At 42.2% G+C, this 22,238-nt stretch overlaps 1 pseudogene; it reads right to left on the bottom strand.

The window, feature by feature from the left end:
* Positions 1–19,910: 19,910 nt before the first annotated feature.
* LOC126004922 (uncharacterized) lies at positions 19,911–19,996 on the bottom strand (annotated as a pseudogene).
* Positions 19,997–22,238: the final 2,242 nt, after the last annotated feature.

The raw sequence follows: 22,238 nt of genomic DNA, 5'->3' as shown, positions 1-22,238 counted from the left end.
AGCCACTCCTGGGGGCAGGAGGGGGTCTGAAGAATCAGGGCTCTGCTTTCTCAGTCTGGTTATTACTTGTAAAATGCTATTCACCTCAGTGACCATCATTCTAGATCTTTCTTAACTCATTTGGTCCAACAATATCCGAAACCCTATAACCTCAATTTTACCCTGCTGTGCATCTTGGGCTGAGTTGGACTGTGACATGATTTCCTCCGCATTCCAAGTTAAGAAAATTACTTTTAGCAGGTCATCGTCAAGGCGGGCTTATTACATAATTGGAAGAAACATGTTCCATTTTTCAGGACTCAGACAGCATTCTCGGGGTGGTGGTGGGAGATGTGTCCCCCTGCCTCCCCCACCTTTCCCAAGTGCTCCCTCCATTCCTTTTGGAGAAAAACAAGACTTCACAGCACCCATTTCGCCTCCAATTTAATGAAGTTGTTCAAGTAGTGAGACTGACAGGTTAATTATCCTTTATAAAAGGGGGACAAATTGAACTGTGTCTTTCCATCATTTTTTGATATATCAAGAAGCTCCGAGGTGCCCAGATGCGGCTCTGGTGAATAGAGCAGCTAATCCAGTCTGCAATTCTTTGCTGACCCCTGTACTCCCCAAAGGGCCCGGCACTATTGCAGTTGGATTTTGTTTCACATTCAACAGATTCCACTTTATTATAAATTCAGAAGGATTTTTTCCCCCTTCCTCTCTCCATATGTTGGCTGACAGCTCGCCTGAAATAACTGATGGCTAAATTTAAACTCTGATGAAAATTAACCCAAGTGTTAAATGCAAACAGGAGCTGCTTGGAAGAGAAAAGAGTTATCATGGTAGATGCCAAACACTGGAAAATGTGTGTAAATTAATGGAGTCTCACTGGTGACAAGCCGTCAGGCAGTTTGATGGCTCTTGCTCTCGCTGGAGTCCCACAGAAGTTGGCCAGAGGGCAGCCCGGACAAGTCCTGCTTTTCAAAAAGACCACGGGAAGCTTGACAGTAAAGCTAACTAGATCATTGAAAGTTCATGGTCAAAGAAGAGAAAAAAATATTTTTTCCCCTGCACAGCTTTGCAGTATACTGAGTTTCCAAGATAGGAGGGCCACAAATGAGATATCAAGTGCAGCAAAATGATCAAATGAGGAGTAGAGCATCTCAAGCACAGGCTGAGGAATTGACCTTGAACTGCAGAGTTAAAGCTAGGAAATAGGGTGGGGTAACAATTATAAGCATTTGCCTTGATACCTCTTCTCCTGAGACTGGAGCCTTCTTGTTACCGAGTTACATTTAAATCTATTTCTCAGATTCAACTCACTTTTTAGAAGCTCACTGAAAGGGAATTTAACCCTGTAAAAATCTGTTCTGCAGTGTAATGTCCAACATGTTCTTATATATTCTTGGTTTCTAAGTGGGGAAATGTTCAACCTGTCTTCCACTGATCTTTACAAATAAGACATGATGTTATGTTCTTTAAAATAAAATATCAGTAAGAAATATTGTAGCTGAATAGAAGCAGAGATGCCCAATAGATCATGGAGAATATCATGATGCAGAAAATCTCCTTTTCCATTCATGTGCTGCCTCTCAACAGTCCTTGAACTTGAACTAGTAAGTGAGCCTCAGTTGGTAGACCTAGAAATGGGAGAAGCAGATATATGCTAAAATGTGACTCTGAAAAAGAATGACAAAATTTTTTTTGGTTTTTCAGCCACACCCATTTGATGCTCAGGGGTTACTCCTGGCTAAGTGCTCAGAAATTGCCCCTGGCTTGGGAGGATCATATGAGACGCTGGGGGATCGAACCGCGGTCCTTCCTTGGCTAGCACTTGCAAGGCAGACACCTTACCTCTAGTGCCACCTCGCCAGCCCCAGGAATGACAACTTGTCACTCAACAGACTAGAGGAAAGTTGCCTCTACTCCAGGCTCTTCTGAACAGCCCAGAGGAGTGCTGAGCATGAAAAGAAAGGGACACATGGGAATCTGAGCACTGTCTCCAGTGCAGGTTTGTGGTTGAGAGATACAAATCTAAAGAGCCAGGGTTCACCCTTCTAGCTCACTGTGAGCAGGAGGACTGGCTGTAAGGAATCTTCCATACACTCTGTAGCCTTTTGTCCAGTCAGTAGATCATCTTCCTTCACTGGTCCCCGCCTGCCCCTCCAACAGAGGTGGGTTCACCTTTCTCACATCCCATCACTCCAACCTCCCTCAGCCCCTGAGCTTTCTTTTCAGCCTGGGAAGAAAGAAGATTTAGAGGAATGAAGTCTAGAAGGGTCAGTACCGCGGAAAGACAGTCAAGTGAGTACAGATTTGAGTCCCTAGCGAGGCTATGTAACAAGATACAAATTTTCCCCTAGAAGGAAATTCAGTGCTAACCTGTGCCCCCTTTTCCTTTAGCAAAGCAGGCAAGAGACTGAATTAGATCATTTCAGGTTTGCTCAATAATATATACTCTTTTCTTTTTTCCAGTCATTGTCACTCTACATTCAAATAATCTTATTGATTTTAGTGGCCATACTCATTGGTGCTGGGGTTCAATCCTGGCTCAATAGTCAGGGTCTTTCCCAGTGGTGGGCACAGGACCATGTGGCACTAGATTCATAAATGCCCTATAGCCCATGAAGACATCTCCCTAGCACAAGAACAATGGTCTTACTGGGGTTCTGGCACACCATTGTGTCCAATGTGAACTCACACTGAGTAATTTACATTGACAGAGACCTGATTTCCAAATGAGATCCTGTCTCCAGGTCCTGGAGGTCCTTGGACTTCAGCAATATAGATGGGGGCTGGTAAGAAAATGAAGTAGAAAAGGGAGACACATCTGACCCATCGCAACATCAGACAGGGTAACTGCAGAGCCCAGTCTCTGGGCCAAAATCTAGAGTCGAATAAGAGGATCAGGATAACCTGAATGATCAGGCCAGTATTTCTGGCTAGTGAACAGACTGAGTAAGCATGGGCTATAGAGGATAGTGGGCTGTGCACATGTCTCACAGTAACTAAACTTCAGAACCGACCCTGGGAAGGCAGCAAAAGAGAAAGCAGAAAGAAATGGGCCAGCTGCCGAATGATTCGCGGAAGCAGTTGCCCTTGCAGACATCCTGGGACTCCAGCCTGGGAAAAGTGAATTAAATGAGAACAGGCTGTGGACTTGCTATTAGCTCTCTTTTCCAATGCAGTGTGACATTTACTGGAGCAGCCTGTGGAGGAAGTGAAGAACACATTTTATTACAACTCTCACTCAACTCAGCATTGGTGGAGGGGTGAGGAGACACTGAGCAGAGCTCAGAAATGGGCTATTACAAGAGAGAAGGGGACCCCCTGGGCATCCTTTCCTCTTCCTCCACTCCCTCAACTCCTCAACCTCTAGCTTCAACTTTAAGCACTTTCAGTCCTGACCTGGCAAACATTATTAGTATCAGGCAGTAAAGTGTGGCAAAGTGTATTACAGCTTCTGGGGCAAAATACAGAGATAGGGAAAGTTGGTCTGTACATATTTAGATTGGGGGACCTCCTTGGAAGTGCTCAGAGATTATTTCAAGATCTGTGCTCATGGGGCCGGAAAGACAGCATGGAGGTAAGGCATTTTGCCTTTCACGCAGAAGGTCATTGGTTCGAATCCCGGCATCCCATATGGTCCCACGAGCCTGCCAGGAGCGATTTCTGAGCCTTGAGACAGGAGTGCTGAGAGCTGCCTGGTGTGACCCAAAAAACAAAATAAAATAAAATAAAATAAAATAAAATAAAATAAAATAAAATAAAATAAAAAGATCTGTGCTCATGGGACACTCCCAGCAGTATTCAAAGGGACTATACCATTCTATGGATGAAATTGTGCCTCCCATCTGCAATCTTTTTGAGACTTGATTCAGGGCAAGTATTTAATAATCTACAGTGCTTTTCTCTCTGTCTCTCTGTTTCTGTCTGTCTGTCTCTCTCTCTAGCTCTCTACCACTCTTTCTTTCTCTTTCTCTTTTTCTCCTGCTTTCTTTCTCTTCCTTCTCTTTCTCTTTCCATTCTTTTTCTCCCTTCTTCTATCTCTTTTTCTTTTCCTCTTTCTCTCTTCTCTCTTCTCCCTCTATTTCTCTGTCCCTCTCCCTCTCCTTTCCTGTTCCTCTTTCTCTCTCCCTTTCTTTCTCTCTCACACTTATTCTGGCTCTCTCTGTATCTTCCACCATATCTTTCTTTCTTTTTTCTTTTTTCTTTTTTTTTTTTTTTGGTTTTTGGGCTACAACCGGCATTGCTCAGGGGTTACTCTTGGCTGTCTGCTCAGAAATAGCTCCTGGCAGGCACGGGGGACCATATGGGATACCGGGATTCGAACCAATCACCTTTGGTCCTGGATCGGCTGCTTGCAAGGCAAATGCCGCTGTGCTATCTCTCCGGGCCCCCACCATATCTTTCTCTAACTAAAAGTATTTTCTTCACTAAAAAATGTTAAAAAAAATTCATACACTAAGACAGCTGCATTAGAAAGTTGTGGATTTTTTTTCTCTATGACTTATGACTTTGAGTCAAAACATGTTAAACCTCCATCCCAGTATCATCAGGATTACTAGAGCTGAAATGCTTGATTGTATGTGTGTGTGTTTTTTTAATTAGTATGCCATGGCAAGACTCTACCATCTTTAAAGATGAGTTGCCTTTCTCCACCACATTTTGTTGTCATGATGCCCAGAAGTCTCATACATTCAGTTGTAGTGCTCACACACTTTAGCTTTGATAGTCCTACATACTTGATGGCAAGGCTCGTTTCAGGCCATCTGAAGACTTTCGTTTCAGGGTCTCACATTCTAAGCTTCACTGGGTCAGAGATCAGATGCTTTGTTGTGATACTGTGTATCTCATACCATCCTATTGTTGCGATTGCTCTTGGCGCACACAGAAGTTTTGCTAACAACTGGACATATAGCCTCACAGCTTGCAAGGCAAATGCTCCAACCTGGAGCCATTCCCAGGCCCCCAAAACTTTTTGACATTTTTTTTAAATAGGAAAAAAATTTAGAGCAATGACAATTCACTATAAAGATGTCAACCAGCACTTAAACACTTGATTCTGCAAAAGCTCCAAAAGAACAAGAAAAATTGATAATTTCCTCATCCTTCCTGTAGAGCACAGCAGTGCAATTTCCAACAGATCAAGATCCTCATGGCTAGCTCGGCATTCTAGGGAAAGGCCAAGGGCCACCATAAAATGGGATGCAGGTGTGGTTCCCTTAATGTGCAAACAATTGGAAGCAGGAGCAGGAAGGCCCTTCTCTTGGTGGCCCTCACAGGATGGAGGGAAGATTTTGTACATGACTTGGCTTTGGTGTAGAAAGAAGGTCAGACTATGGAGGAGGAAGGAATATGCTGGGGTCCTGGTGTGGGGAGGAAAAAGGGAGTCAAGAAGTGAACTTGGTGGGTAGGCCAGGAACAAAACCACTAGAGGACAGCACCAACACTTGCCATCTCTGCAGAATCCTTTCCACTCAAACCACCCTGCCTTTCCAGGCACTGTGAAGGCAAAGCAAAAAAGCCTGCAGAAAGCCTTGGGCTATGGAGTGAATGGTGATGAATCTCTGGGGGCCTCTCCAGACTGGCTGCAATCAGCAGGTGATTTGAAGGCCATGATTAAACCTCTGTGCAAATTCTTCCTTCTCGCTTTTCCTTTGTCCCCTGAAAACTTTGTTTCTGCACTTCAGGCCATTTTCAGTGCTTTTGGGATTTGGGTGGGGGTTTCCTGAGGTGATTCAGAACCACAGGGTTCCCATCTACTGCTCACATAGAAGTAGATTTAAAAGAAATGCTACAGAAAACACCCTTTAGGCTAATAGCAACTCCAGTGTCTCAATCCTAAACTCCCCAGCAGATGAGCTGGGGACCATTTTCCTGCCTGTCTAGTCTCTTCTTCTGAATGATAAATCAAGATTGTTGGAAGCAGAGCCCCTGTTTTAGTTGGAGGGAGGGTATTGAGGGAAGTACTTGCTTCTTTTTTTTTTTATAATAATTTTAATTTTGACCAAAGTGGATTGCTTATCTTTCACAGTAATATTTTAGGTACATAGTGACATTGAATCAGGGGTATTCCCACCACCAATGTTGTCCTCCCTCCACCCCCGTCCCCATCATGCATTCTCCTTTACCCTCGGGCTGCTAGTATAAGTAGTCCCCTCTGTGTCTAGCTTGTTGTAGAATGCGTATCGATTCTGTTGTTGTTGGCTTTGGATTTGGTGTTTAAGTCTGATCATTTTTTATTTCTAATTAATGATCATACAATTGTTTGGTCTTGGTCTTGGTATCCTCCATTATTTCCCCCTCAATTTATGAGGCTGAACAAGATGGTTCAAATTATGTGGTTCTCTTTGAAGGAAAGAAAAAAATAAAACAAGTAAAAAATGGGTGGAGTCCTTCTAGAAGCTATAAATATCGATTTGAGAGAAGAAAGGGAAAAAGAAGAAAAACATAACAACACTACAAAAAGAAAAATCAAACAAAAAATTCAAATAGCACCACAGGAATAAAAAACACCACCACCACCAACACACAATAACCACGGTCCTGAAATAAAAACAAAACAAAGCACAAAAAAAGAAAAACAAACAACAAAAACAATAACAAAATTAAAAAATTTATTTTGTGCTGTCTTTTTTTTTTTTTTTTTGCATAGGCACAGTAAATATTGGGGAGATTAGAAAGGGAATTCCCTTGGCCTAAGAGATACAGGATTTCTTCTCCCTTGAAGTATACTGTCATAGGAGTCATAGGAGTAGCTACAGATTCTGTACATGTTCATTTACTCTCCCCTATCTGACTATGACAAACATGACTGGGCAGAACTTATCCTGGGACCAATAAAAAAGACCCTTGTCTAGGCTTTGGTCTATGATCTGTGCAACAACCAAGATCTCTAATTCCGGAGATACAACTGTGCTATCACTCTGGCCCCAGGCAACTGCAACTGAGCAGGTCTCCTGGAAATATAATGAAAGACTCTATCCTAGGCTTCATCCTAAGATCAGTGCAAAAACCAAGAACACCAACTACAGAAAACTAATTAAAACAACAGTGATGAAACAGAACTTCTAGAACCATAAAGAAAGACTCCATCTAGGCCTCAACCTTTGACCTGTGCAGATACCAAGATCTCTAGATAAAGAGGTCTTATTTTATCATCCATGATGGAGTGGAAAGTTTCCATACATCACAAAAGGACCTAGGGAATAGTAAATAAACATATACTTGCTCTTTTTAATCTTTACTTGAGCCCAGGTCTCTGTTGAAGTTTCTGGGACCATATTGGATGCTGGGGATGGAACATGGGTTGATTATATGCAAGGCAAATGCCTTTACCACTGTGCTATCACTCTGGCCCCAGAACAAAGGTTTTTTTTTGTTTTATTTTTTTATTTTTTCATTTTTATTTTGATCATAATGGCTTACATATCTTTCACAGTAGTATTTTAGATACATATCAACATTGAATCAGGGGAATACCCATCACCAAATTTGTCCTCTCCCCATCCCAGTTCCCCTTCTGCAACCCATATACCCCACCATCACCCCCCAGACTGCTAGAGTAGGTGGTCCCCTCTTTGTCCTGCTCACTATTAGTTATCATATATCTGTTTGGTCCTGGTACCTTCCCCTATCTCCCCCTCTATTTAAGAAGTGGAGCTAGATAAATCAAGTTATGTGGCTTTGTTTGAAGGAAAGAAAAGCAATAGATTAGGGGACAAAATAAGAAAAAAAAAATCAAATACGCTGAAAATGGGCTGAGTCCTTCTAGAGGCTTTCAACCTCAGTTTGAGAGAGGATGTGAAAAAGGCAATTGAAACACCACCACAATACAGAAAGAAATATCAAATTAAATATCCAGTGAGCACCACAGCAATAAAGACAAGCACCACACAACAGTCTCAGTCCTGAGATCAACTCATGTCAGAGTGCAAAAAGAAAGAGAAAGATAAGATAAAATAAAATAATATTGGAGACATCAACTTCAATCTCTACACTAATATAAAGATGTCAAAAAATTGATCAATCGATAAATAAATATGTGGAAAAATGATTGTTTTGTGCTTTTTTTTTCTTTTCCCACTACATAGGCACAGAAACTATTAGGGATATTATAGAGGGAATTCCCTTGGCCTAGAAGACACAGGGTTTCTCCTTCCCATGAAGTGTACTGTCATGGGATTAACTATAGACTCCTTGCATGATCATTTACTCTCTCCTCGGTGTTTTCATGGTGTATGGAAGACTTCTGCTTTGTCATGGATGGTAAAATCAGACCTCTATATCTAGAGATCTTGGTGACTGTGCAGCTCAAGGAATGGAGCTTATGATGAAGTCTTTCTTTGTGGTTCTAGCAGTTCTGCTTCTTCAGTGTCGGTTTAATCCATCTTCTGTAGTTGGTGGTCTTGGTCATTATGTTGCTCCTAGGATGGAGCCTGGGATAAAGTCTTTCGTTATGTTTCCGGAAGACCCATTCAGTTGCGGTAGTCTCAGTCAGACCTCTGGAATTGGAGCTCTTGTTTGTTGAACAGATTGTACACCAACAGCTAGGCTAGAGCTTTTTGATGCTATTGTTGTTGTTGCTGTTGTTGGTTCCTGGATGTGTACTGTCCCATCTTGGTTGTAACAACCCGTCATCTGTATGTAGCAATCTTGGCTTTTGCACAGATCAAAGGGTGACATGTTTTCTGATTTTGTCTTATCGTTGGCTGATGAGGATGGACAACTTGCTCTTAGATCAAGTTGTTCCCATTTCCTCGTTGTCAGGTTATCAATTTAGCACTAGCACATGTTGATGTCAGAGCAGCATTATGCATGCCCTGGAGGGGATTGGGCTCCTGGAGCTGTTGTGGAGAACTCTGTTGTTTCTATATCTGGGGTCCAGGAGTCAAGGCTGGATGGTTGGTGTCTAGTTCCCTGGAGTCTAAGTTGTTTCCACATGACATACGTTCAGGGTGGGAGATGTCCCTGTGTTGTAAACAAGTGTGAGTTCTTATCCCTAGTAGGTAAGAGCTAGTTTTTACATGTAAAGTTTTCCCTTTGTTTAATATGTCTTTGCAGGAAGAAGTGGTGCTACATTATATTGCTGGTAGATTTGGTGTTGGAGAGAGAAGAAAACAGACACCCGACAAAAACTAGGAATATATATGCTCTCACATATCTAAAGAAAAAAAAAGTTTCTTTAAACAAATTTAAATAAGAGACATAATTAAAGGAGTAAAGTGGGGCCGGGAGAGATAGCATGGAGACAAGGCGCCTGTCCTTCCTGTTGAAGGATGGTGGCTCAAATTCCAGCATCCCATATGGTTCCCGTGCCAACAGAGGCGATCTCTGAGCATAGAGCAGGGAGCACCCTCCGAGTGCCGCCAGGAGTGACCCAAAAGAAACAAAAACAAATAAAATAAAATAAAAAAAACTAAAACAAAATAAAAAATAAACAAAAAAAAAGGTCAAGAATAAAAATGAAAAGAAAAAAGAAAAAAAAAGGGAGAAAGTGATACAGGGGATTACTTTACATTTGGGGAGAAACAGGATAAGAGGTAGTGTTTTATAGGTCTATATTTATGATGAAAGTACAGGCTTCTCATTGTCTTTTGAGATTTCCTTGTGAAGTGTGGGGTCCAGGCAGGGAGGTCTTGGGTAGAGTTCTTGGAGCTAGTTCCGGTATCAAGCCACAGTCCACATTCGGGAGAGGTGATTAGAAGGGCCACACTTCATGGGTCAGTCGGGTGTTTTTTAAGAAGACTTAACAGAGGGTGTATGCTCTGGAATGTCCGAGTCTAGGAGAATAAGAAAAGTTTCTCATGAATTGTCTCAACAAAATGTTTCTCATGACCAACCAAGAGGTTGGACACAACAGGAGGCTGCTTCAGGCTCCTTGCAGCCTGACATGTAGGCAGAGCTGGGCATAGAAGGGTGTGCAAAAAGGAGAATGGCCCCTTTTATCATCTGTGTGTAACACAGGCTAAATTATAGTGCCCATCCAGCAGAGAGCCAGAATAACTGAGAGTGCAGGTCCCTGGGGCACCTTGGAAAACTTCTGTCTTCCTGGATCTCACTGGATTCAACAGTGACATTTCTCAACTGGGGCCCATAGGGCCCTCTATAAGTTCATGGAATACTTCAAGGGGGCCATGGTGAAATGTCAGTATGGGGACAGAGACAAAGATGAGGGAAACAAAAAAGAAGGAAAAAAGGTCTGAAGGGGACCACAACCAGAAATGAGAAACAGTAAAGCTGCTCCATAGGAAGAAAGGTTGTTGAATGAACTAGCTTCCCTCTCTCTATCAGGTTATTGACCCAGAAACAAAAGTATATGCTTTTGTTTTGTTCTGTTTTGTTTTGTGGCCACACCCAGCAGAGCTCTATGCCCAGGAATCACTCCAGGAAGGGTTTAGGGAACCTCACAGGGTGCCTGGGATTGAATCTGGGTCAGCCTTATATGGTAAGTTCCATGCCCACTCACTCTGTACTATTGCTTTGCCCCTAAAAGGAAGCTTTTATACATCAGCTTGATGAGAGTCACTAAATATGACAGGAGTCAGCTCTTGTTGCCCTTTTCTACCTCAGTTGGCACTGCTGTTTTGGTTATAAAAGCAGATGATGAGTCAATGGGAAGAGAAGATGACAATGCTGTGGGCCTAGAAATGGCTGACACTTGGTGCAGGAATCATGGGCACCAAGACATCATCTTGTGTGCCCCATATGACTGACCAGACAATGAACATCTTCTACCCCAGTATCCCCAGAAGTGGGGCTGCTTCAGCTCCCCACTTTGGCCATCTGTTCCTGCTGCTATCCCCCTGCCAGGGCCCATGATGAGGTGTGCCCTGGCCCTCCATCAGGCTCTGCCTCCAGGAGACACCAGCTGGCTGACTTCATTTGCATCTTCTTCTACCAAATAATGAAATTAGCCATGATTTTCCTGAGGTGAGGCAAGACGCACATTTCAGCTGGATGTGTCTGTGTGTGATGGAGAGGGAAGGGGAAGATCTGGGTAGTGCTCAGATCCCAAATTTGCTGCCCCAAATTAGAAAAGAAAAACAAGAGCACCTGTTTCTGAGGAAGTGCCTCTTAGCTCCCTAGCTCTAGAAACGTTCAGTGAAGTTTTAAAAAGCTGATTTTGCTCTCTGAGGTAAAGGCACATTTTATGAGCAAACTGAGAAAGGAAAAAATGTCAGCCAAGGATGAAGCAATTCTGATTTGGCAAACTTTTTTTCTTGCTACTAACAGATTTGTCTTTAATGGACAACATCTTTGAGGTGCACAAGTCAGAGCTGCTAACACCAGATACCAAGTAGATAAGTGCTCTTCCCTTTAATTGTTTGAACCCTTTACCTCCAAAGAAAACAATACTTCCTTAGTTGCCACATGGGTTTAATTACCTGTTATGATTGGCTCCTGAATTTGTTGTGTCATTTTTGTTTTGGGGGTATATTTTTTGGTCATACACAGCAGGCTTCAAGGTTTACTCCTGAATCTGTACTGAGAGATCATTGCTGGTGGGACTCAGGGGACTATCTATGGTGTTGGGTCAATTACAGGAAAGGCAAGCACCCTGTCCACTTACTATCTATTCGGCCCATCTGCCATATTCTTTTTTTTTGTTTTTGTTTTTTTTGTCACACCCAGCATTGCTCAGGGGTTACTCCTGGCTCCATGCTCAGAAATTGCTCCTGGCAGGCTCGGGGGACCATATGAGACGCTGGGAGTCGAACCAATGACCTTTTGCATGAAAGGCAAATGCCTTGCCTCCATGCTATCTTTCCGGCCCCATCTGCCATATTCTTAAACTAATGAAGTAGGCATCATTTCTGAAGCAAGTGTATATATGCTTGGTTATCTGTCCATTCATCTATACATTTCTGTCTACATATTCATTATCTAGTTATACATCCATCCATTTTCCATCCATACACCATTAGCTCTCTTTCCATTATTTATCTACCATATAGCTATAGGAGTTCACATATGATATTCTTTTCAGATATACTTATACTCTTATTTATAATTATTTATTATTAAAACTTTTGAAGAACGCTGAGGTTCCATGGGTGGGACACTTGCCAGCTTAATTCAACTTAATTCCGTGCATATTTTCCCTTCACGACTATCAGGAATAACTGCTGAGCACAGAGACAGGAGTAATAACTGAGCACCACTGAATATGACCAACAACCAGAAGTTTTGAAGAGTTCTTCAAGTGCCCCTATTTAGACTAGGTAGAAGAAATGAAACAACATTCACACCTTGCTTACTCAGAGAAGATGTTAACTTTCACCCAGGTCAGACATTGTCCTTCAACTAACATGAAATTCAGTTTAAATCTTTCCCAATCCTTAAAGGATTCTAGAGACTCGGCTTTGAACTCTCTTCCATTTAAAACAGGAGTTAAAGGGCTAAGGGACAGTGGTATAGATACATAGTAGATTACTATGTAGCACAAGGGAAGATAAAATTAATTCAGTTTACTGGTGAAACATTCAGCAACTTGGATGGAGCTGGAGAGTAACATTAGAGGGAGAAGAGTAAACAGAAGAGTAATGTTATGTGTGGAATAGTGGGATGCATGAAATGTAGAGAAATTAGTAAGAGAGTAATAAACCGTGCAAGTCAGCTCAAACTAAGTTTACCAAGGAAAGCTGAGGGAGAGGGAGAGGCAGAGAGGGGACCATAAGAAATGGCAGAAGGAACACCCCCACTTTGGTGCCCAAACCTTTATTTATTATTAATAGTATCATAAACCACAATGTCTAATAGAAATTGAAAATCAAAATATAAAAATGAACTAGGGGTTAGTAGTCAGAGAATAGTCACTATTTCCATGTTCTTAATGGCCGGAGAAAGAGAGGTGGTCTCTGTAAGTGGAGTGGTGACCTTGTGTTGAGGAAGATCACAAAGGGAGCAAGGGGGTCTATACAGGGCTTCCTTGCCCTTCCCTAGGTTTGCATTTGGAAGCTCCACTGAGTGAATCCACCTGACCACAGGAGGGCATTGGAGTCCTTCTCTGTTGCATTGACAGGTCAATGTATAGGACAGGAAGCTCCAATACCTGGACCCAAGTTCCAGCTGTGGGGACCCACTTCCCTCTCCACACTTGGAAACAATCTGGCCTTTATTTTGTCCTTCTGTGCTACCAGCATTGAGCATTCTCTTCTGGAATGCAAGCTTAAAAGAGGAGAGTGATAGGCTGAGGACTTGTGCATTGTGCCTGGAGAGGTGAGCATGACCTGTCCTGTTCCCCCTTGTCTTGCTAGTCTGGACTCTGTGGCAGCTTGGGAGGCTCTCAGGGCATTGTCAGTTTTGTTATTTTGTATAACTTGCCTTGAAAGTTACCCTCTTGTTGAGGTCTCACAAGTCATTTCTCTTGTATCCCCAATATGTGCAAATCATCAAAGACTTGAAATCACGTATAAATTTGCAGGAAATTAATATCTCTCTGATCCCACTCCATGATCCCCTCTTAATCCTGCAATGCAATACACATATAAATTCTTGATTGTTTAATCTTTCATGATTTGATTTCTGGCTATTTTCACAAGAATCTGCCTCTGTGGGTATTCAGGCTCAGAGCTGCAAGAGTTTCTGATATGTTGTAGTTGCTTGATATCAAATGGCAGCAAAAGAAAAGGTCAAGGATCAAGTAGAAATATACTCAAGAGACAGGCATGGTAGTGAAGAGAAACTGCTTGCTGGTGTCATTTTCTGGAATCTTGTTTTCAACCCTAGATTCCACTTCTGTCCCTATGCTCCTAACTAGTTGACCCTAGATTCCTCAGACTCCAAAGTAGTCTTTCTTCCTCCTTAGTAGTCTTCCAGCAACCTCCACAAGAAGAATCTCTTAAAAATAAGAATTGGACTATGCCATTCTCCCAATTTAAATACTTAAAGTTCCCTTCCAGGCTATATGATGGAATACAAAAATGTTTGCTTTGAGCAACCTTACAAGCACAAGGGAAGAGAAGGAGTTTGGTTTCAGAATTCAAGTTTGTCTTCTATTCATGTTGAAGTAAGGACTTTGGAAGATTTAAGTCCTCTCTGTAATGGAGACTGACTTTTGTTTCTCCTGAGTCCCATTCCTGGACCTCTCAGATGTCAGCTTTCTTCAGCCCTGGATTCATTCAAGTATAGTTGCCAAACACCAGCTGCCAGAAAGGCTCCAGTCAGAACACAAATGTCTCCGTTGTGGGGGGCGGGTGTGCCAGGCCATTTCCTGGGTTTCCCTTTTCCCCTCTCTCTTCTCCTTTCTTGCCTCCTGTCAAGACTGGAAAAAGACTATTTCTTCTTGACAGCTCTTCATGTCACTCAAAAGTCTAGGTCAGACACTTATCAATTGACCCAGTGTTAAAGGTAGACACTCATTTCAGCATCTGTCAATAGCCTCTTTTGATCCATTTAGACCACAGCTTGACTCTCTGGAGTGATTTATACTGAGGCGTGCAAGGACTTTTAAAGACAGGGAAGCCTTTCGAGAAGTGTAGAAATCCATGGCCGTGTGTACCACTATTTCTGGAGACACTAAACATTAAAGAATTCTAAAGAGACGAGCTCTGGGCTCTTCAAAGACCCCCACCTCCAGAGTCTGTTTTGGAAGATGGACAGTGTGCAAAGTCCCAATGTGGAAGGGGGTGTGCCCAATCTTCTCAGTTCAAGGAGCCAGTTCTCTCTCACTCTTTAGCCCAGTTCCTGAATTAGCTGAACTTGCTTCTTGATTTTCTAGGGTCAGAGACCCTATATACCTCTCTATTCATTTGGAAAAGTGCCCAGAGCTGCAGGACAAAAGGTCAGGGTGCTGCATCCCTGTAGACCATCCAGCTGCCCTCCCGTCCAATCTGGCAAACTATCTGGAGCGACCTCCTCCTGGAGCAGGGGTCCTGTCCCCTCTCCAGCCCCTGTGCCTTGCGGAGACCATGCACAATTGTGACTCCCAGGTGTATGTCTCCAAGCTGCCAATCTCTCCCTGCTTGCGAGACAGGCAGAGAAATGTGAGCATGCGAGACCTTCAGAGGGGCTGAGAAAATTTTCCTGACACGCTCCTGCTGGGACACCTCTGGCAGTTGAAGAAGGGCTGTCATTGGATTGTCAACCTTTAACCTCCCCCAGAAGTATTTGGAGGAAACGTGGGGAGCAGCGGTACTCAAGCACTGGCTCCTTCCAGCTCTGCGTGTCTGTCCTTGACGTCAGTCAAAAGTAGTTAACTGGCACCCAGGGCGCCAGCCCACCGCCCCACACAACATACGGGGAATGACCCGAGTTGGGAAAACGGGCTCACATCAAGTAATGCATTTTTTGACATAAGGTATTGTTTACCTAGGCAACGTTATCAGGCTTGCATTTTAATGAGCCTAATTAATAATAAGCGAGGAGTCCTCCCCTACTTCTTCACAGCTGGACCATATGCATGGATTCTACAGTGCACATGAGCTCCATTCAAACCACTGAGTTGGAAGGAAGCTTTTGAGCCAAGAGCAAATATTGGTTTGCTTTGCCCCTCTCCCCAGTGATGCCCACATCCAGAGCAATTACAGACAATAAAGGCAACAACCTCTCCCCCCACCTTATCTGAAAGTGGGGTTGGAATTGGTGTGGAGTAGTTGGCTTCCCTTTGGCCAAACCTCTGAGAATTTGTGTGAGATCCCTCCTCTCTGGAACCATCCAAGTGAAAGAATAACCTGCATTGGTAGTGGGACTAGAGGGAAAGCATAGTAGAGAAAGCATCTGCCTTGCATGAGGCAGACTCAGGTTCAATTCCCAGCATCCCATGTAGTCCACCAGGTGTAATTCTGAATGTAGAGCTTGGAGTAACCCCTGAGCATCACTAGATGTTCCCTCAAAAATAAATATATCAAAATTATTTGCATTTGTTAGCAAAATGCTATTTATTCCCGAAAAATATTTTTCTTATCAAGAACTAAAATCCTTCCCTGGAAACCTTTCCTGGGAAAATGTAAGGAATCCTATTATCTCTCAAAGAGTGAGTCCTGTCCTATCTGCTTCTGGGCCACAGAGCAAGTGTGAATAGCTGCATTTTATGGGCCTAACCAGTCTTGGGACAATCACAGAAAACCTTGGAGACAAGTGGCTGTGAAAAGAAGATAACCTGTGGTAGACCTCTGATCTCTGGAGCTCAAAGTCAAGTGTTCATTCTTTCTTTACCCAACCAAATCACACACTTTATGGAATGGGTATGGAAATATAGGTCATGACATCAGGAATGTTTTAGTGAAGATGCTTCCAGAATCCAGACTGAGGGGCCCGAGCGGTGGCGCTAAACGGTAAGGCTCTGCCTTACGTATGCTAGCATAGGACAGACCGTGGTTTGATCCCCCGTATGGTCCCCAAGCCAATGCACATAGCCCCTGAGCATCACGGGTGTGGCCCCAAAACAAAAACCAAACAAACAAAACAAAAACAAAAACAGAATCCAGACAAACTAAGCAAGCAAATGAGGCTTTATGAGTAGGTCCCAGTGCACCCATGTTCTAACAAGACACAGTTCAGAACAGTCAGAAATGATTCAAGTTAGTTGGTCATTTTATCAAGAAACCTGGGAAAAGGTGACATTAAGGTTGGGGGGCATCAGGCTGTCAGGGTTCCCAGCTGCTCTTGGGCAAGGCCCTCAGAGCTGAGGGGCACCCTGCTAGGCGCCATATGGGTGATGGATAGGACAGCATGGGCCGGATGGCCTTGCAAAGATGACAGAGTGGCCTTCTTTTCCAGATAAAGAAACTATGGACACCAGTGAAGCCATATGCACAAACTGGGTCCATTGCAGGCTACAGCCTGTGGATGGAGTTTTCCTTGCTGCATCTCCCTTACACAGAATGACAGACAGAGCCTGCTCTATTGACTAGCACAGGAATTTTTTCTCCGGGTCCCAAGGTTCACAGAGGTAGCAGAGTAGGAACCAGAGGTGGAAATACCACCAACAGATTAGGAGAAAATCTGCCCTCCTGTTCTCTCCTTGGAGCTTAGAGAACTTCAGTTGGGTGGGCAGTGGATATGGAGACTCGGGCTGCCACACAGAGCCAGGTACCAGAGTTGGCTCCCTCATTCCTTCTGGGTTTTCAAATGGACAGACCCCATCAAGTGCTATAGCAAATTACTCTCCCTTCATATGGGGTCAGCACTGTTCTCTGAAGACCTCGATGCCCCCTGTTTCTACAGGGCTTCTTTTCCACCATAGCTCCGTTGATGCTTTAACAACCTACAGTGAGAGATGTTGACTGCATACTTTGATCTTCCATGCTAAGGAGAAGATAATCCCTCCAGTCTTTCTATCATTGACAGGTGCCTTTGAGTGCTGGTAGGTAATCAATGACATAACTTCAAGGTTGAATTCACCAAAGAAAACCCAGCAACATGCAACACAAATTTTCCAAGCAGAAACCATTATGCACAATGTTTCTATGACTCAATCAGCAAACAGAGAAGGCATGGACCTGCAACCATCAAAGAAGACAAAGGAGTCTCACACCTGCCTGTTTGGGCCCTAGAATCTTACTGATTGAAGCTATCATAGACTATTGCTCTTTGACCAAGAAGGGTGTAGCTATGGCAGCCATTGCTAAGGGTTGGGAACCAGACACCCCTTTAGTGTCACTGATTCTTCTGCTTACTACTGAGCTGAGTCTTCTAAATTGTATAGTGACTTCTAGAGGATCTTAGACCCTCAGGGTTTCTATCTTATATTTTAATCCCAGTCTGTCTGGGACACATTATGGAAGACATTTTCAGAGCTACTGAACTAGGGAAGGTGATAAATATAACCCATCTTGGGTTTAAGAACCCCATTCCTTCATTATACTTCCCGATCTGTGGCATGGGGGTGATAGTAACCGCCTGTCTCTTCCTAGAACTGTTCCACTTAGACTGGAATAATATGGAATCTATTCCATATTGCTATTGTATAGCAACAATAATGAAATTATTGCTTAACTAAACAATTTATTCCTCTTCTTTTTGTTTCATTTCTGAGTTTTTGATATAAGGGGAAATAGCTAATGACCTGGGCATTGATTAACATGAATATAAGTCTTTGGAGGAAGCCACGAATTTTAAGATTTCCTTTGATTGTGCCATGAGTCATAAATTATATTCAAGTTTTGACTTGGTTTTTTTGTTGGTCATGATACAAGCTTTTAAATCTTCTAAGTTAAAAGCAGAGTACTTTGCAGAGTAGCATCTTTTAAAATCCCAATTTGAGTGATAAATGTTACCAGGAATCATAGAACCAAACAAAGCATGTGAGTTTTACTCATCAGCAGACAAAAAGAAAATGTTAAGTTTGAATATAGGTGTGCCAAAGACATTTTTGTATTGTGTTTTGTGTCCCTAGAATATATCCCTAGGAGTGATATAGCTAGATCATATGAAAGCTCAATTTACAATTTGTTTTTTTTTTTACTGTGTTCCGTAAAAGCTGGAGTAGATGGCATTCCTACCAACAGTGAATGAGAGTTTCTTTCTCCCCACATCACTGCCAGCACTGATTGTTCTTGTTGTTTTTTTTTTTCTGATGTGAGCCAGTCTCTGTGGCATGAGATGGTATATCATTGTTTTGATTTGCATCTCCCTGATGATTGGTGATGTGAAACATTTTTTCATGTGCCTTTTGGCCATTAGTATTTCTATTTTTTTGTTTGTTTTTTGGGCCACACTTGGTGATGCTCAAGGGTTACTCCTGGCTAGGCACTCAGAAATCGCTCCTGGCTTGGGGGACCATATGGGATGCTGGAAGAACAAACTGCAGTTCATCCTAGGCTAGTTCAGGCAAGGCTTACCACTTGCGCTACTGCTCTGGCCTCTGGCCATTTGTATTTCTTTTTTGAGGAAGTGAAGGAAGTTCATTTCTTCAACCCATTTTTTTGATGGGGTTAGATGTTTTTATTTTTGTTAAGTTCTGTCAGTACCTTGTATATCTTAGATATTAGACCCTTATCTGATGGGTATTGGGTGAATAGTTTTATTCATTCTGTGGGTTGTCTTTTAATCCTAGTCACTATATCCTTTGAAGTGCAGAAGCTCCTCAAAGAAGTTTAATATAGTTCCATTTGTTTATCTCTGCTTCCACTTGTTTGGACAGTGATGTTACAATAGCCAGGATATGGACATAATCCAGATGCCCAACAATAGATGAGTGGCTAAAGAAACTGTGGTTCATACACACAATGGAATACTATACAGCTGTCAAGAAAAATAAAGTCATGAAATTTTCCTATACCTGGATGGACATAGAAACTATTATGCTGACTGAAATAAGTCAGAGGGAGAGAGTAGACATAGAATACTCTCAATCATCTGTGAGATTAAAGAAAACTAAAAATAGTATTATAATAACACCCAGAGACAGTAGAGATGAAGGCTGGAAGGATCTGCCCACGATATGAAGCTTACCACAAAGAGTGGTGAGTGCACAGCTCCGGATTCGTACAAAAGCCAAGAGTTCTTAATCCCAGAGGTCTGACTTTGACAACTGCAACTGAGCATCTGGAACCATGCTGAAAGACTATAGCCTAGGCTCTGACCTAGGATCTAAGCAAAAACCAAGTCCACTAATTACAGAAGACTGATTAAAACAACAGTGATGTATCAGAAATCCTATAACTGTAAAAAAAAAAAAAAACCCAAAAGCCTCTCTCCTAGCCTTCACCCTATGACCTACGCAAATAGCAAGATCTTTAGCTACAGAGGAGGGATGTCATTGCCCACATCTGAGTGGAAAGTCTTCTGGCACCATAAAAAGACCTTGGTTGTGTAAAAGAGTGAGTATGGAACTTGTAGCTGTTCCCATAGCAGTATGCTTCAAGGGCAGAAAAACCATCTATCTCTTAGGCCAAGGGAGTTCCCGTTCTAATTTCCCCAATATTTACTGTGCCTATACAAAAAAAAAGGGGGGAAAAACAAACACAACCCTTTTTTTTTTTTTAAATATGGAACATTCACGAATTTGTGTGTCATCCTTGTGCAGGGGCCATTCCAATTTTAGTATATGTGCTACTGAAGTGAGCACAACACAACCCTTTTTTAAGAAGTTACTGGTCTGGGTTTTTTTTCTTTTGTTTTTGTTTGTTGTTTCTGCTTTTGATTTTATGGGGTTATTTTGGATTGTTTTTTCGTAGCTGATGATTTTGGTTTTAGGTTTATTCTTTATTTTTTCTTTTATAATTCTTTTTGTACTTTTGTTGTTACTCTTTATTGTTTTGTTTTGTTTTTGTCTTGTTTCATTTTCTTTTGTTTTGTTACTTTTTTCTTCTTTCCCCTTTCTTCTTCCAAATGGATGCTTACAGAACCTAGCTGGACTCCTCCCATATTCTTTCTTATATCTCCAATAGAGCCACATCACTGGAATCACCTTGATCAGCATCATAATTAGAGGGAGAAAAATGGATGGTGTCAAGACCAGAGAGTTGTATGTTCATTTGGTGGAAATAAAAAATGATCAAACTTGAATATGAAATCCAAAGTCAACGACAACAGAAACGATACCCAATCTACAACAAGCTGTACATAGGGGGGAACACAGTTGCACTAGCATTATGGGGGAAGAAGAGGGGGAAGTGGGATGCATGCTGTGAACAGAGGTGGAGGGAGGACAACACTGGTGGCAGGAATGCCTCTCATTCAGTATTACTATGTGCCTTAAATATTACTGTGAAAGATTTGTAATTCACTTTGCCCACAATAAAAAAAAAAAGAATGATGAGTGCAGTAAGAGAACTAGCTACCTACACTAACAACTATCATGACAATGGTAGTGAGTGAGAGAAAGAATGTCTGTCTCGAATACAGGCAGGGGATGAAGGGATAAGGGAGATGGGGGACATTGGTGTGGGAAAGTTACATGGGCAATGTAACTTTTTGTCATTTCATATAATTTTATTTTATTTTAAAAATACACATTAATGAAGCTTTCAAAACACCTGCATTAGGTGTTCTTTTTTATGACTGAAACCCAACTACAAAATTTTTGTAATCATGGGCTTAAATAAAGATATATTTTTGTCACACCTGGTGGCACTCAGGGGTTACTCCTGGATTGGGCTCAGAAATCGCCCCTGGCAGGCTCTGGGGACCATGTGGGATGCCAGGATTCAAACCACTTTCCAACCTGGATTGCCTGCATGCAAGTCAAACCCTACTGCTGTGCTATATTTCTGGCCCCTCTTCATAGTAAATTTTGATGGGTCTGTGAACCCAAAGTTCACATCATGTTTAAGAACATGAGTGGGGCCTGGAGAGACAGCACAGCGGCATTTGCCTTGCAAGCAGCCGATCCAGGACCAAAGGTGGTTGGTTTGAATCCCGGTGTCCCATATGGTCCCCCGTGCCTGCCAGGAGCTATTTCTGTGCAGACAGCCAGGAGTAACCCCTGAGCACTGCCGGGTGTGACCCAAAAAAAAAAAAAAAAAAAAAAAGAACATGAGTGACCATGAAAAGAACCAAGTATTAGTAGACAATTGGTACTGTCTTATGTGTCAGTTTGGTACATTTTAGCTTCTTTACATATAAAAAGGAGACAGTTCTACCTCCTTCAAAGAATTTTATGAGAGTACATGCAATTTTATATGAGAAAATCTTGCCACTTCAGAAGAACATATAGGATATTGTAAATATTGAATAAAGTCCTTTATCTGACTCCTGTGAACCTTCAAAAGTTTGTCTCAGTGTCTTTGTTCTTGTGGCCACGTTAACCCTCATGCAGTTTTATGTCACAGGCTCTCTACCAAGAATTGAGAATACACATCAAATCAAATCAAATCAAATATATTTTCTGTCCTAAAAGAGTATATAGCCTCACAAATGGGATCTGAATAGGTTACATGCAATTGCAAATCAAATGAAATGACTCAAAAAGGAAGATTCATTCACAAAGTCAAGTTTGGAATCCCCTACTTTTCTCTGCTGGCATGCAACATGATGTCAGAAGTTGGACAGTACATTTATTCACTTCCCCACAGAGCTTTTTTTTTTTGAAATATCTACAGAGTTATGCCAGAAGAAACTCATGACATGTTGTAAGTTTAATTATGTTCAATTCATTAACACAATTAGAGTTGTGAACAAATGTATTGACACAGTTGAGATCACTTAGCAACAGGCCGTGAGTCATAGATGAACAAACTCATTCTTCTCAGCCTCGAAACTCTGGGAATGAGAAATGGGAAATTCATCTCTAGGTCATTGGAGAGTGCTGAGAGCTGACCAGAGGCTGCCTCAAATAATTCATTGCAAGAATTGCTCATATTTGAAGA

This window comes from Suncus etruscus, chromosome 3 (assembly GCF_024139225.1).
Source record: "Suncus etruscus isolate mSunEtr1 chromosome 3, mSunEtr1.pri.cur, whole genome shotgun sequence".
In the NCBI taxonomy this organism is placed as follows: domain Eukaryota; kingdom Metazoa; phylum Chordata; class Mammalia; order Eulipotyphla; family Soricidae; genus Suncus; species Suncus etruscus.
This window is presented reverse-complemented; position numbering and strand designations above follow the sequence as displayed.